We start from the raw sequence: 11,739 nt of genomic DNA on the forward strand, positions 1-11,739 counted from the left end.
GAGAGAGAGAGAGAGAGAGAGAGAGAGAGAGAGAGAGAGAGAGAGAGAGAGAGAGTTACAGAAATCATGAAGAAAAGAGCACATCTAAAGAGATGAAACGTCTATTTATTTTAGACTCCTGAAGGTCATTTATTCAAGTATAATTCTATTTAACATCAGACTTTGGGTTGGTTCAAAAAACACATGGAAATGTGTTTGCTGAGTAGTCAACTCCTTCTAGGTTAAGGATATCAACATTCTAGGTTATTTTTTCCTACAAAACGCCAGTGTTTTAATAAAACAATGAATTCTGTTCTCCTAGTGATCTTCACTTTTTGTCTAGGGAATTTCTGTCAGGGATAAAGTAGTTTTTGACATGTTCACAGCTTAGAGAGAGAATGGTTAAGGCATTTGGTACGCGAATGTGAGGACCAGAGTTCTGACCCTCAGTGCTAAGGTGAAGTTGGGAGCTGTACTGTGCCCCTGAAAACCCCAGTGCTGCAGGGAAACAGGAAAGTTCTTGGAATCACACAGACCCAAGAGCCTGCTGTACTCTGTAGCAAACAACAAAAAGGTCCTGTTTCAAACAAGCTGGGAAGCAGGACTGAAACGGAGTGCTGTCTGCCTTCCAAGCATGCGCCATGGCATGCGTGCGCCCTCATTCAAACACAAATGCATGTGTGCTCACATGGGCACACACATAGCATCAAATAAAGTAACAGTAATTGACCCTCGTTTTAGATATTGAAAAGCAATTCAAAAAGACCAAAACCAAGGAAGTTATCAAAAGCTATGCAAATATTTTCCAGTTGCCAACTTAGTAGAGTCATTCCCTTCTTTCCTTTAGAATATTTATGGCAGCAAACTGGGGTTTTGTGGTTGTTGCTGTTGCTGTTTTTTAATGTATTCCTTTTACAAAACTGCATGGATAGAATTAAAGCTGTGAGATCCGTACCTGTTTAAGTGCATGTTTCACTGTCTTCTGCTTGGAGACCTCATCAAGGAGACTTGAAACAAAATGGTATGTACACCACAAGCATAGTAGACAATCTTAACCAAATACCAACAATAAGCAAATATGCCAGGCCCATCCATCAAACCATGACCTGGAGTACACACAGGCCATGGTAAGCAAGTGCCTCTCTAACTAGCTCACAGAGTGAAAGAAACTCTCACTCTGATGCCTGCTCCTTTGTCCTCAGGACTTCCTGTCGTTCCTGCTTCTTTACCAATTCTCCAGTCTCATGTTTCTTCAAGTAATCGCAAATGACCAGCTAATAAATTGATAAGCTCACAGTATACAGACCAGAGCATTTTTCATGGTTTGCAAGCCAAATTCATGGCTTATTTCTAGTTCTCTTTCCTTTGTTTATTATTGGTTCTCACGTAAGGCAAGCTAGCTTTGAAGGCAGGATCCTCCTGCCTCTACCTCTGAACTGCTGCTCTGTGGACATGAACCACCACATGGCTCTACTTCTATGTCTGCTCCTTACACCTTTGGCGATTCCATTTGGTTTGGTTTGGATTGGTCAGTAATTTGTCTCCCTCTCTTCTCCCTAAAGGGACTTTCCTTTTCATTTCTCCCTCTGCTGCCCCTGTCCTTCCCCCCTACCATGTGTGTATGCACATGTAGAGCTGGAAACGAAAGCACCCAATTCTCCTGACTGTAGACTAATTTAGGGTGGCCATTTAGAACCCCAGCCAGGAGGCCAGAGTTGCTTTGCTGTAAGATTTACAGGGAAAGAAGATCCTTTGAGAGCAAATGTGGAAATGCTCAAGACCATGATAACCTTGTCCTGCAGGTTATCACTGCAATGAATCTGGAGAGTTTGAGGATTCGACTAGGTCAGAGGACAGAGATATATAGGCAGGGAGAGAGGAAGAGAGAAAGGGAGGGTGGAAGACAAAAGAAAAAGAGCAAGGTGAAGAGAAAGACAGGATAGCAGCAGGGGAAGGAGGGGGAGGAAGGGAGAAAGAAGCAGAGAGAGAAGAAGAAAATGCAGAACATGTCTGCTCTGTGCACCCTTAGGTCCTCAGTTATATAACATGACCATTTCATTTTGCTTGACTGATTCTGACTCATGTTTACTTCATCTGCAGCCAAGGGAGTCTGTTTCCTCCACATCTTAAAGCCAACTTACGACAATTAAGATAATTAAGTAAAAATTTAATTTATACAACGTTGTGAGTTACTGGTGGCTGATGTCTGAGCCACACACTCCAAGGTTATTGCTGGATTTTTAAAGGACGCTGACAACATGATACTGACAACTCTCTCTCTCTCTCTCTCTCTCTCTCTCTCTCTCTCTCTCTCTCTCTCTCTCTCTCTCTGCTCATGACTGCAGGTGTGACCAACTGCTTCAAGCTCCTGCCACTGACTTCCCTGCTATGATAGACTGTAATATGGAATTTAAATTGAGCAAATGCTTGCTTTCTTTCTTCATTTGTTCATTGTCGGGGCATTTTTATAATGATAACAGGAAAGAAACAAGGTCAAACAGAAAGCATGGAGATCTCAGACATTCTCCCTCCTTGTTACAGTAGTCATTAGTCAAATAGACAAAAAATAGACGCATCAATACTCACAAATTATTGTTAACTGAAGTCAGTTCTTGCACTAGGGTTTAGTATCCACTATTACAATACCATAGAAGATCATTTCACTTCCCTAAAACATTCCCTATATCTCACCAGTTCATACTTCCCTGGCAGTCTTCTCAAACCCTCTACTATCTCTTCCTATACTTGCCTACAGTTTTACCTTTCAAGAGTACCCATGCAGTTGGAATTAGATAGTGTGTCAATTTGTCAGACTGGCTCCTTTCCCTTGAGGATATGCATTTTAAGTCCCTCCATATATGGTCGTGGCTGACATCCCATTTCCTCCCATCACCAATTGGTTATATTTTCATTTAGACTGTTTTTTGATGTCTTCTCTGCAGGAGGGTATCACAATCACTCCAGTAAGGGGCAATGGAGAGCAGAGCTGCTGTGGATTCAATGACTTTCTTTTATATCTAGCCTGTCCTGTTTCAAAAGCCCCTCCTATTTTTCAAGAACCTCTCAGATGTCACTACCTGAAGATGCCTTCCACACTCAGTCACAACCTGGCTCCTCACCTTCACACTCAGTCACCTTCCACCTCCTATGAGTACAATCACATCTCCAATGGTTTCTTTGTATCAATTTCTCTCCAGAGCAGAGAGATGACAGACCCTCCCAAGTGTTGGTTAGGTGGCTGCTGCTGATGATTCTAATGCTTCTGCATCTACATTTCTTCTTCTTCTTCTTCTTCTTCTTCTTCTTCTTCTTCTTCTTCTTCTTCTTCTTCTTCTTCTTCTTCTTCCCCTTCCCCTTCTTCATCTTCTTCCTATTCCTATTCCTCTTCCTCCTCCTCCCCTCATCTCTATTCTCACACTTCTCCCCCTTCCTCATCTCCTCCTCCTCTCCTTCTTTTGTCTTCTTCCTCCTCCTCCTCCTCCTCCCCTTTCTTCTTTGTCCTCATCTGTAAAATGAAGATGAGATAGTTACTGGGACAAGGACATCAAGGAATATATATGTAGTAGCCTGGAAAGATGATGCTTGTTGCACAATCATGAGGTTCTGATGTCAGATCCTGAGTAGCCACATAAAAATAAGGGTGTGGTCATAACCTAGTATTCAGTGAGGGGAGGGGCATGGAGACAGAAACACAACTGGGGCTTTATTGGCAGTCAGCCTAGGAAAAAACTCAAAGCAATCAACCAAAACAACCTCCCAAAACAAAAACCCCAACAAGGTTTCAGAGAGAAATGCTATCTCTAGGACTAGTGGTACAGCATACTGGATATCCCCTTCTGGCCTCTGCATGTGCAGATGTGGGCATACACACATGTGTGCTTATAAACATATACCATATACAAACACATAAAATACAAAGAAGAAGTATATGTGTAGTGCCTGGCATACCGCACACAGTGCGCTAATAAACAATTTCTCTTCTTGTTATTAACATTGATCTCCAAGCCCATAACAGATCCCACTGAGCTAATTCTTTACTTTGTTGTTGTTGTTAATATGACATTTCCATATATTCAGCTAACATAGCTTGCTCATATTCCTCTCTCCATTGATGTTCTTTAAGCTCCCCCTTTCCCCTTTTCTCTTAGTCTACATCCCTAATAGCCTTCCTGTTTGGCCACATCCCTCCCCTGTCCTAGGGGCCATGCATGAGGGAAAACACAGGTGGTGCTTGTCTTTCTGTTCGGCCTTTAATCAGTTATTTCTTCCTGACCTTGCTTAATAAGTGCAGTAAGTTCTATTTTACAATAGCAAACCACTTCAGAATATCAACTTCTATATTGTTGCCAGGGGTCACGAATTACTGCAACATCAGGGGTGCCCCAGGCCATTTCTGTGGCCAAATGTCACTGAGATGTTAAATGGAGAAGGCCTTTAAATCAGCTTGCAGAGAGCCTGCTGCCAGATCCACTCTCTTCTTCTCACAGCTCACTTGCCAGGGCAGGAAAGACCCCAGGGTGCAAACATGTTCTTCCAGCTGAGCACCCACCCTAAACCACCTGGGTTTCCAAATGCAGGACTGCATCACCCATAGCTAACTTGCCCAGGGCCTTTCACAAATGTTGAGTCAAAAATTTAAATAAAAAATTAATTCCTTTGAGTAGTATCAACACTTGGGATTTAATTACACTGTAAGTGAGCTTTGGTCTCACACTCAGAACAATCTTTGCACACACACACAGACACACACACACACACACACACACATACACAGAGAGAAAGTGTGTGTGTGTGTTTAGTGGATCTACCTAATTATATTATTTTGCTAAGTCATTAACTCTGCATTTGCTAAAGTCATTTCCTGCTACCTCCTGAGATTTTTATCCTAATGACAGTGTGCCTCCTATTATCAGGGAAGGTGTTTCCCTTATGCACCTTTTGTTTTGTGATCATATCAAGGAAGCTAGGTAGCCCCAAGTACCCATCTCACCACCTTTTATCTTTCCAAAAGCGGAAGTTGGCAAAAAGGCAGCTCCAAGCCATGTGTCTGTTCTAACTGAACAATGTCTGAACTGGTTAAACACCTGAAACTGGAGGCTGAGGGAGAGACTTACATACAGGTAGATCATGTGGGTAGTGATGTGACTGACAGGCAGGAGTGAGGGGTAGAGGGCAAGAGACAGAGGAGGAGGGAAAGCAATTCCAGGGTGTGTTGCTGAGCCAGCTGCAGCTCCAGTGGTCAGTCACTTGTCCTCTGGGCATTTAAATATCTCTCCATTTCATATCCTTACCTTTGTTGAGGTGTTACAACTCCACTCAAAGTGTGTGTGTGTGTGTGTGTGTGTGTGTGTGTTGAAGAAGTATGACATCATGGTTTTGTGTATAAAAGATTGTGAGATGACAACCATGAAGCAATTAAAACACAGAACATGCAAATAATGAGCAGCTAATCAAACTTCTAGTCTTGATGTGAAGATACATGGGATCAAATATCAGTAGATACATGGCATACAATATAGTCTCAGTCACTATAGTCATGCTGTTTTCTTATTTTCTGTCCCTGTGTTATTCATGTGTGCAGGCACATATGGATGTGTATAGACTCCTGTGGAGGCCAAGGAATGACTCCAGGTTTTATCCACTTCTTTTATTTTATTTTATTTTATTTTTTGAAACAAGATCTCTCCATGTCCTAGAGTTCACTAATTAGTCTAAGCAGGCTGGCCAATAAACTCAAGGGATCTGCCTGTCTCTGCCTCCCAGGTGCTAGAATTACTAATGTGGGGCACCCTTCCCTGTTTTCTCAGTTGGGTGCTAAGGCTCTACCACAGGTCTTTGTGTTTTCCTGGCAAGCTCTCGATAGATGGAGTTATCTTCTCCGCCTATATAATAATGCTAAACAAAACTAAATCCCAGGCTACATCTGGACTTTAGGTCCTTATATAACAGACAAGAACTTCAATTAGTATATGAAGTTGCTCCAAGACAATTTAAGAATATGTTTCTGTAATGAGTGGCTGAATCCTGGTTGGCCATGGCATCTAAGAATCCATCAGCCACAGAGGCCAACTCATCACACCATAAGCAAATGAGACAAATGCTGGCTTGTCACCTTAAGCTCCTACTGGATCTTCAGTCTTTTTTCTACACATGCTGCCTCCTCGTGTAGTAGAGCAGATCTTTCTGATGCTGTCCTGGCTAAGGCTGAAAGCAGGTTTCTTCTATCTTGGTACTGTCTTGTCTGTAGCATGTTGCATTTAGTTGATGAAAAACTTGAAAGTTTGAGGTCTTTGTGGAAACGTTTACCTGGTGCCTTTATTTGTGTGATGTGATTTCTCACTATTCTCCCAGAGGAATAAGGGGCAGCATTTATCCACCAATCCAGATGACAGGTGTATGAGCCCCAGAGAAGGAACAACTGACCTCACCACACAGCCACCTAAGCAGAGCTTAGGGCAGGACTCAGAGGTGCATGGCCTTGGACAGGAAAGACATCACTATGGAGTAGCTCTACAGTGACACACAAAGATCAGGATAAGGATGTGAAAAGGCTGCTGCGTGGATGCCATGTCATTTCAAAGATGGTAGCAACCTGCCATAAGTCCTCTCAGACCCCATATACTCATATCCAACTGAATCTGAGAATGAATATCAAAATCATTCCCAGTACCAATCAGTGGTTCTCTGGGTATTGTCAATTATCTCGCGGGAGACTATAGAATTCTCCAGAGCCATTTGAATCTGATTTCTGATTTCTGCAATGTGATAGAACGCAATTCCTTCTGTACTTGGAAAGATGAGGAAGCCTGTGAAGTCTCAGAGATAGGATGGATGTCTTGCTTATAAACACTGATTGCTGCCCCCTTGGAAGTTAGTGAGTGCCTGAGGTGTCCTGAACTGATGCCAGTCCATTTTCAGTAGCCAACTGGATCACTTACGACTGAGATGTTGGAGGTGGGGAAGGAATGCATCCTACAAGATGGAAAATAGTATCTTTCCTTGGAAGCCTTTGAAGTTGCTTAGATATGTTTTAAATGGAGCATTTTTACATCTTCTCAGTGTGGAAAAAAGCAATTTTAGATTCTGCATTTTGATATTCCAGCATGCTTGTCATGAAGAGCAAAGCATTACAAGACAGACACATATCTTCATAAAACCTTTATAAATCAAGACCTTGACTCTGGTTATAACCACTTCCACTGGAGTACTGAATAGAACAAAATTGATATGCAAGTCTGGAAAAAAAAAAGACCTTCACCACCCAAGCTAATGAAAGGCAGCTGCCTTTCTGAGGAAATCCAGCCAACGTGCAGTCAGGAAGCCATTCACCATGCATGTGCCATACAAATTTGGAGTTTTCTCTAAACCCCTAAGGTGATTTTAGAAAGAGTATAAAACATTAAAACAAACAAACAGAAGGATATCAACTTCCACAGACACTTCTTGGAACACACACATACTTACACACACACACACACACACACACACACACACACACACTTTCAAGGTTTTTAAGTGTTTAATTATGTGTTTGAGTGTATATGTATGTATGAGTGTGGGAATCTGCGGCTCCCAAAGGCCAGAAGAAGGCACTGGAGCTGGAGTTAGAGGTGGGGGTGAGTCATGCAATGTGGGTACTTGGGACAGAACTCTGGTCCTCTGAAAGCACTCATAGCCAAAGTGTAACCTCTCCATCTCTGAGACTCTCTTAAGTGTATTCTAATTTCTGGAGATGAACAATTCTTATGGTATTGAGATCTGGGCAAAGTTGATATCCCAGTTGTCTCCATGAGCTGTTGTCAGAACCCAAGAAGTAAAAAGACAGAAGCTGTATTCACAGGGCTCTTCTCTAGTGGAGCCTCAGGAGGAAGCAGGCTGATGACACAATGTCGGAGGTGGGACAAAAGTCAGGCAGGAACATTTGCAACAGCAGACATCTTTAGGCCAGACATGGAGAACATACTGTGTTGACAGAGTTTGAATAAGGTCGGGGCATTGAGAATGGGGTTGCCGGAGAGAAGTTATTTTAGGAGCTGTGAGCAATATAATGTCAAGGTTATACCACAAGCACATCTTTATGAATTGGAGATTTGACAGCAAGCTATGGATATATCTGCCTGTAACTCAATAAAAATTATGAAGGACAGGAAAGGAATGTTATGATTTTATTCTCTTGATCCAGTAGTGACTCAGAATGTTTTAACCTTTGCTGTGGGGGGAGTTGAAGATATGACAGAAAGTTTAGGTTGCACTTGACTAAGAGGGGGTGGAGGAGACACCAGAGGCACCCACAGAAAGTCAAGCTGCCAACATGATTACAAATGTGACCAACTTCCTTCTCAAGTTTCTCATGAAAGAATTTTAAAAGCAGTCAAGTAATATATAACTGATTTGGGTACATTGAGTGGAAGCCATGTGCAAATGAAACAAACAAGGAATTCCAGGGAAGGAACAAAAGGAAATCTTCTGCAGTTATCATGTGAATGGAAAACAACCTAAACCTTCTCTCCCATTCCAGAGGGAAGAGTCGTTTCCAGGCACAACATTTTACAGAATGGTATGTTGTAAAGACTTTAGTCGAGTAATTATACCCTGAGCACAATTAGACAATTAGAGCTGGTAGTATTTCAAACTATCTAAACAACAAAAATGCAAAGTAAAAAGACATTTGCTTTACTGTAGTCCTGAGACAATGATAGAAACCATTAACTAATGTAATAAAAGACCAGTATCTAGAGCATAGCAAGATGGCAGGTCAAGGTATTTGCTTTCCCAAGCTTGATGACCCAAGTTCGATCCTCAGAATCCACATGGTAGAAGTGAAAACCAAATCCCACAAGTTGTCTTCTGATCTCCCATTATGCACCATCATACATACATACATACAGACAGACACACACACACACACACACACACACACACACTCAATGTAAATGTAAATTGGATGTTATTCAAGTGCATAATAAATATTGGGCACTTTATGTGCCTGTCTTCATCTTCAAACAGAAAAGAAAGCTGAGCTTGAAATGGATTAGACATTTTATATTCTGTTTCATTTGCCTCTGTGTTGAAAAACACCTAGCCTAGTATCTGGCAGAAAAACATGTCTAATGAATGCATGAAAGAAATAATCTAGAACCACTGTTGGAATACTTAATTGTAGACATTTTCAATATCTTCTCTACTACTTGTGAGAAGTTCAACTGTCAAATAGGAATACGTAGGACCTAATGCTCAAAATTCTCAGCAGCTAATAGAGCAAGCTTTTCTTTCTCTTAGTCTGAGTGTGTTTGTTTTTTTGTCTCTGTTCCTCTGTCCTGTTGCTCTCTCCCTCACATCCATGTGTATATGTATGTGTGTTAACTTACTATATATCCCAGGATTTCTTGAACCTGGAATCTTCCTTCCTCGGCCTCTCAAAGGCTGAGATTACAGATCCATGGCTTTTTTCAGTGTTGATGGATAACTAGATATGATATCTGCCAAAATAATCTGAAAACCCATAAATACAGAAATCTTCAACTATACCTTCCTTTATTTTTCAAAACAAACAAACAAAAAAAGTAGACTTGAGTACAAGATAAACTTTAAGAAGTAAGCTAACAGAGGTAGTGCACATCAAGGGAGTAGCCACAAAATCCCAACTTTATAAATAATTCCAAAATGGTACTCATCTTCAGTGTTACTAAGGATATAGAAAAGAGAGATGGAGAGCAGGAAAGAGAAGAAAGGGGCAATAAAGAGAAAGAGAAAGAACTTGCAAGAGGCAAGAGTAGGGCATCTTCAGAAAAGAGTTAAATTGAAAGTGGAGAAAGGGTAAGGTCAGAATTGTGCAGCTTAGACAATGCCTGTTGTATAGTCCACAGCCAGAAAATGTCCTGCCCTGTGTGTCTTGATTTGTGTGTCTTGATCAACTAAGCAGTCAAACTGTCTCAAAATGTTGGATACAGGTAGCAGAATGTGCCACTCTGAGACACAGTAGAGGAGACAGCATCTGACAGGCATGGCTGTCCTGCTCAGGAATCACCAACTCCCAGGGACACATGTGCTCAAGACTTATGGCCAAAGCAAGTCAACTTCATTTTTTTCTCTCTGCACAGTTTCTTCACACTGGAGCTGGTTATGCCTCCTCCAGTAGTGTCCATTAGGTTTGTGAAGCAAGGGGAAGGCTTTCAGTACCACGGAGAGCTCTATGTAGTGTGCAAAGCCCGCAAGAGAAAGCAGGTAAACCCAGGACCAATCTAATTGGCAGCGCCTTTGTCTAATTGGCAAGACAGCTGAATGATTATAGTCAATCAGAATATGTTTTGGTCAGATACACCTTCAAAGAAATTCAAGCACATACAAAACAACTTAAAAATTCTTTGCCAGTTGACTGGGTTCTGTAGAATAACAGAACTTGTAACACACACACACACAGAGAGAGAGAGAGAGAGACTGAAAGAGGACTTAGTGGAATGGCTTACATGATAGGGTCCAAGAATGTGGTATTTACAAGTGCATGAAGAGGGAGCCCTCAGGAGGAGCAATGGAGTACTCCTGGGGTAGAAAGCTGGGGGATACCTGGAGAGTGGCTAATCTTCGGGCCACATAAGAAGACAGAATAACCTGGAACTCTATGTCAGTGAAAGCTAGGTGACCCCACCAGTAAGAAGCACAGGCAAGTCAGGCTGGCCACAAGGATTTTCTTGAACCTCTCTATGTGTGGGCCACACATCAGAAGATATCACCTACTTATGGGCAGGGTATTCCCTCCCAAATAACTACTCCCTGGAATCACAAGGATCTGGACAGAGGCATGACTATTAGTTGACACTGATCCTATCAATTTGACAAGATTAAATAACATTAATCAACAGAGCAAAAATGTAAGGGCTAGTCAGACAACCCAAGTCCTGTTTCCCCTTTATTCCTCCCTTCCTCTTTCTCCTGTCCTGATACATCCTAAAAATCGTCATGAGTGTCCAGTGCATAGATCTTTGTGGGAGTGCCCCAATGTGGAAATAGAAATCCAAGAGTACTAACAAGGGCCTCTTCACAGGAAATATGAGAAAGAATGTGTGGGAAGCCCCAGGGAGGCCACAGTTACTAGGCTAGAATGTGGTGCTGGCTGCATGAAGCATAGAAGCCCAGGGATGTAGCCGCCTGGAGAAAGAGATGGAGATGTCCAAGCAGAGGACAGGGTGGTTATGAGCTCTAGGTTACAAGATAAGGAATGTGGGATGAATTGGTAAATCTGTTGAAGGTAAACAGTTCCCAAAGGAATGGAGTTACAGATAAGGATTAAAACGGGACTAGACTCTACAGAGTTAGACTGGGGTTAGAGGAATCATGAAAAGGTCAATTAAAAAATATAGATGTATAAAAATGTAAATGTATACAGCTTAAACACATAACCATTGCTCTGCCTACTCTACATAGTTACATTTAGAGTGTGAATGTCTTCATTTGCTTTGCATCAGATCCTTGCCCAGGTTGTTGAGTATAAAGTGCAATAGGTTGCAGTAGACAGCTTTGGTGATAGTTTTGTCCCTACTTCTTCTGTGATTGTACTTTCCTCAGCATAGAGCATTTTCATAGTTTGCACCCTGTGTAGATGCTGTTTAAGACTGAGAAATTTCTTCACTTCTATCACAAGTGAGTATTTTTTTTCTTTTTTTTAATTAGGTATTTTCCTCATTTACATTTCCAATGTTATCCCAAAAGTCCCCCATACTTTCCCATGACCCCCCTACCCACCCACTCCCACTTTTTGGCCCT

This window comes from Mus caroli, chromosome 13, assembly GCF_900094665.2.
Source record: "Mus caroli chromosome 13, CAROLI_EIJ_v1.1, whole genome shotgun sequence".
In the NCBI taxonomy this organism is placed as follows: Eukaryota; Metazoa; Chordata; class Mammalia; order Rodentia; family Muridae; genus Mus; species Mus caroli.